This window comes from Lygodium microphyllum, chromosome 15 (genome assembly GCF_053477565.2).
Source record: "Lygodium microphyllum isolate KBCC chromosome 15, Lygodium_microphyllum_v1.1.10, whole genome shotgun sequence".
Taxonomy (NCBI): Eukaryota; Viridiplantae; Streptophyta; class Polypodiopsida; order Schizaeales; family Lygodiaceae; genus Lygodium; species Lygodium microphyllum.
The window spans coordinates 45,595,064-45,600,596 of record NC_141149.1 but is presented as its reverse complement, the minus strand read 5'-3'; the positions used below and the strand labels follow the sequence as shown (position 1 = coordinate 45,600,596).

General features: G+C 52.7%; 1 protein-coding gene across 9 annotated transcripts in view; it reads right to left on the bottom strand.

The window, feature by feature from the left end:
- Positions 1–5,533, bottom strand: part of RUS5 (root UVB sensitive protein (Protein of unknown function, DUF647)) — a 218,744-nt gene that overhangs the window by 62,309 nt on the left and 150,902 nt on the right. The gene's annotated exons all lie outside the window — the stretch shown is intronic.

The window sequence follows — 5,533 nt, the reverse complement described above, 5'->3', positions numbered from 1 at the left end:
CTAGTTGCTAGCTGTTCACTGATGCCTATAGACTTGTTACAAACTAGTCATGATTCACCATAGTTTAAACTTTACTTCTGGTTGTTTCTTTTTAGCTTTTGGTCTGGTATGCAGCTAGTATGCCTGTAGTGTCTATGATAGTTTTGTAGGTTGGCTTGATGTCAATTCCTTCTATATTGACTGGGACAGACTTCAATATTCTAATTTGAGTTGTGCATTGTTCTCTAGAGTCTAGAAAAATCTTTTATTTTGATATTAGCACATGTTATCTATTATGATTTATCTCGAATTTTGTTTTGAATATGCTTGTAAGTTTAGTACTTTTCTCATAATTTGTTAAAATTATGCTTAAAATTAGGGTCATGTATGATTCAAGTCCAAGGTTTGAATCATACTCATTTCATACTTTCATACGCATTTGCATTTGATGTTTGATTCACATATGAAAAAACTATGGTAGAGATTGCCATATCTCAAGGGACCGTATCCTCACTGGAAAGAAGATCAACGTCCTGAATAAGGTCAACCTACCAATGTAGAAGGCCTTTTAACTTGACAAGGTGAGTTTGCACACCGGATGCAAAAATTAAAAACAAAAGCATTCAGGTTGTCCAATTGTGCCAGCAGCCCCAGAAACCAAGGAATGGAAACAGAATCTTCTATATAGCTGTGTTAGAGAAGGATGCTCAGGACAAGCAAAGACCCAATCAAAGGGGCGTAGTGACGTGCCAACCACATCCCGCCCAATGCCAAACAATAGGTACTAGATCTTCTGTGCCCAAAAGAAAATGGTGGTGAGAGGTTTCTGCAGTGGTGAGGCAAAAAAGACGAGATTGATTTGAGATGCAACATTTTGCAAGTACCACAGCGAGAGCCAGCCCACTAACCATTACATGCCAAAGGAAGAATTTATTTTTGTACAATGTCTTATTGAACCAATCCTCCATACATCATTGGTGACTTCCACGAGCTCCCTGCCAACACGTTGCTGCCTGCCATCTCATGCCATCGTGTCGCCCACCCCCCCGCCTGCATGCCATCGCACCCCCTCCCCCAGCGCTTCTATCTGCCAGTCATGGCCCCCTTCCCCAACGTTCCTGCCTGCCCTTCGCACCTACACTCCCCCCGCCCGACACGCCATCACGCCTCCACCCCTAGCCATCATAACATCTCCCCCGCCTGACTTCCTTCGCACCCCCTCCTCCAGCCAGCCTGCCTGACGTTGCGCCCTCTGCCTCTAGCTTGCCCTTCCTGCTTCTTTCGTGGACGTGCCCTCTGCCTCCAGCTTGGCCCTTCACCTCCGACTCTTCAGCACCGTCCTTCCTGCTTCTTTCACAGACGCAGTGACAGCCACAAGTGTCCCAAAGGTACTGGTGGCAGTGAAAGAGACAAAGAATATACCGCAACTTCTACAGATTGAGGTAGGAAGACACCCCTTCAGGCAGCAGGTTATCATGACCGGGCAGCCAGGGCAGTGTTTGCATTGCCATGACTTTGGGCATCAGGCAACAGATTGCACGAGCTTCGGAGCCAAGGCGGCCTTGCCGACAGGCCCACAGATGGATGCAGATGGCTTTACACAAGTCCAAAGACGACAGAGAGGGAGACAGCAAGGGGGGCCATAGTCTGCCCCCTAGACACAACCACGGCAGCAGGGGGCAGGAGGGCAAGCCTCGCCCCCCCGGCAAAACGCCATGTGGCCCCCCCTCCCCGCCCCACTTGGCAGGACCATAGGCCTACACACCCACCACCCACGGAGGCGTCACACGCCACCTCACCTGGGGACCCACACCCCGACCCTAGCCCACAGCCCCCTCCCTCTAGAGCTACCCCCCCCCAAACACCTGCCCTGTGCATCTGACCACCCCTCCATCCCTCGGTCCTCCGCCTCCCAAACATCGCCCCCGCCAACCACCCCCCCTAATCCCCATCCAGTACAAGCGACCCACCTCCCACCCATCCCCCCCCCCCCCCCCCAACACAACCACCAGTTCGTCTACCCACAGCGCTCGACACACCTTCCCGAGATAGGCACAGCTGCTACCACGAGTTTTTTCGCAGCGGGCCGTGGTCCTACGTGAGAGTTGCGGAGCGGGAGAATTCCCGCTACCCTTGGAAGTGGGAATCTTTGTGGTACGCAAGTCAACGAGCGGCAAGGTCCATCTACTAGCACCATCAAATGGACCAAACTATGCTTTCTTCCTTCAGACTTCTCACACGGGAGACTGGACGATGCCTCAGATAGAGGAGGTGAAGAGCCAGGTGGCAAATCACATCTCCCAATGGAGAGAAGGACTGACATTATTCTCTCAGTAGTGGCCAAATTGCATGATGGATATCAACTGGTAGGCTGGGGCCGAGGTCCCACATCTGAGCATTATCTTTCGAGCCCCCCCATAGTGGAGAGCTCCGATGTATGTCATCGAGTGGCCCCTAGCAGAGGTGGCCGGGTTCTCTCACTGCACAAAGTCCCGCCTCTCAACCTGGCTGATAGATGCCCTAGTGGTACCACCAGGGCATCTATCACCCCCATGGTAGCCCTCGCATGAACCATGGGGATGATAGATGCCCTGGTGGTACCACCAAGCGCATCCATCACCCCCATGGTTCATCCGAGGGCTACCATGGGGGAATGGAGTTCACCATCCAAGCTAGTAGCGAAGCATATCCGCATGCCTCATAGCTCCTCTTCTTCGTCAGCAACCTCCACATCAAACAAATGCTTGTTCGGTCAGTCACAGGTTTCCCTCTGAGCTTACATCTCACATCCTGGAATGTGAACAGCCTCCATTATAGTGGAGCACAAGGTTCCAGGAAGCTGATTGTTCGGCAGGAGCTGCAGCCTGCCCTTGCCGGGTGGATCGACATCTTACTGTTACAGGAGCGCAAGCTCACTCCCACCCAGGCCCACCAGGTAGGGAAGGTACTCACGGGCAAGTCACACACTTATTGGAAGCACTCCATTGGTGCCCACGGCAGGAGTGGAGGGATATGCACCTCGATTGCCTCAAGCCTCATTGCCTGTGTACGGGACAATGGGATGATTGTGGCAGGAAGGGTTCTATGGATCAAATTGGATATTGGGGACTCGTGCCTTGGAGTCCTCAATGTCTATGCCCCCACTGAGGTCACGGCACATTGTTGGAGGAGACTTCAACAACCTGGAGGCCTTAGAGGACCAGCAGGGTAGAGGCAGAAACTACCAAGGCATGGCTGGGGAGGAGCAAGAGGCATGGGAGGTCTTCCTACTAGCAGTAAGAGCTCACGACGCTTGGAGAGACCCAGCTCTCCACAGGAGGGAAAGTTGGGTCTTGCTGGAGTCTTGCTGGAGTGGTTGGAGAGGTTCTATGTAGGAGAGTGGGGATACTCTCGCGGAGGCCAGATAGGGCAGTTGACTGGCAACACTCTGTTCGATCACTGCCCGGTCCTCCTTACACTTGATCCCCCAACATCCTCCCTAGGTATATGATCGTGTCAGATCCCTGACTCGATCTATAGGAGAGAGGAGGTGAAGAGACACATTGAGCAGATTTGGACTAGGGAGTGGAGTAGGAGGGACCGGATCGCAGAGGAGGTTGCAGAGGTCCTAGCCGAGTTGAGCAGTATTTGCTAGGAGGCCGCCCTAGAGGCCAAGCAGCAATGCTGGGAGGAGGAGAGAGCACTCCAGTAGGACCTAGCAGCCACGAGATTATTATAGGAGACACCAGGGGATCCCATCCTCCACGCACAGGAGGTGCGCGCACGAGCAGCCATTGCCGGCCTAGAGGACAGGCGCTCGGAGTTCTCATTCTGCACCTCCGCAGCCTTCTAGGCACGGAAGGGGGACACGATGTGTAGGGAGTTTTTTCACGCACACTAGCCCCGCACCTCAAGAGAGCAGATACGCAACCTTTGGGATCAGTATGGGAGGATTCGCTCTAGCCTAGACGAGGTGATATAGATTGCCACCGACTACTACAGACGCCTTTTCCAGTAGGAGGCAGCCTCAGCCAAAGGACAACGTTGTAGATAGCACGGGGATCACATCCCATTGCTCGTCACAGAGGAGATGGGCAGCACCCTCCTAGCACCCTTCACAGAGAAGGAATTAGAGAAGGCTTTCCACACACAGGACGGGTAGAAATCCCCGGGAGAGGATGGCCTCTCTAAGGCCTTCTTCACCACCTTCTGGAAGGTAGTGAAGGACCCCTTATTGCTGGCTTTCCAAGATATTTTCAGTTCAGGTCGGATGCCACGGAGTTTATCGGCAGGTCTTATCAATCTCCTCCCCAAAGGCGGAGACCGGTTGGAGCCATCCCAATGGAGACCAATCATCTTGTTGCTAGTTGCCTATAAGGCACATGCAAAGATGATTGGGAGGCGAATCCGCCCCGTGCTTCCATACATCATTCGTGACACAAAGACAGCCTTTGTCCAGGATAGGAGCATCCTAGACAATATCTTTACCTTCTTTGAGCCGACAGAGTGGGCCCACCACAGTGGTCAGGGATTGGTTGTACTACTCCTAGATTTTGAGAAAGCCTATGACAGGGTGGACTCGGACTTCTTGGAGGGCACCATGGAGAGGTTGGACTTCCCCTAAGTATGGATCCATGGGTCTCCACACTCTACAGATTGGCTACTAATAGGGTTCTCATAGGTGGCAAGAGAGGGGAGGAGTTTTGGCTAGAGAGATCGGTATGGCAAGGCTGCCCACTGGCCCTGTATCTGTTCCTACTCTTTGGAGAGGCGGTCTCACTTCCTCAGATCATATGTGAGTGGGTTACGTGGCCTCCGACTTCCAGTGAGAGAGGAGACGGAGCTATTAGACTCAGAGTATGCAGATGATACAACACTTTACATAGAGGACGATGAGTTGATGTTGGAGAGAGTGAGACTAGCTCTCGAGGTGTTTTGTACTATAGCAGAAGCAAAAATCAACTGGTGGAAGTTAGTTGGTTTCCTTATCAACCCGGACTCTAGTACGGAGTGGAGCATCCACTTGGGATTTAGATGAGTGTGCAAAGGGTAGATCGTCCGCTACCTAGGGTTCCAAGTGGGACTTGACATCACCCCCGCCTAGGAGTTTCTCCAAGTCCTCGACTCTATTCGGAGGAAGCTGACCTATTGAAGTATTGCTCGCCTCTCCCTAGCAGGTCTAGCCCTCGTGGTCAACCAGGTCCTCCTAGCGACGGCTTGATACATCGCCTCATGTTGGTGCTTCTCCTCATCCTGTGTTGCTTAGCTTCGCCGCCTAGTGCGGAATTTCCTCTGGGCCAGGTCAGACGGTTCCAGGGACTCTCAAGCCAAGGTGGCATGAGCGACCATCATCAGGCATCGGTCAGAGGGAGGCTTGGGATCATTGACCAAGAGTATAAGAGTATGGCCCTTTTGGGCAAGCTTGTAGTCCGCGGTCTCACACCACGAAGGCAGACCTGGAAGATCCTACTACACGAGGGTCTCCGAGAGTGCAGACCGAGGCTTGGCGGGGATTGGAGACTGTCCTTGAGATGGATCTTCACAACGGCCCAGATCACGCCCCCCAGATCCCCCT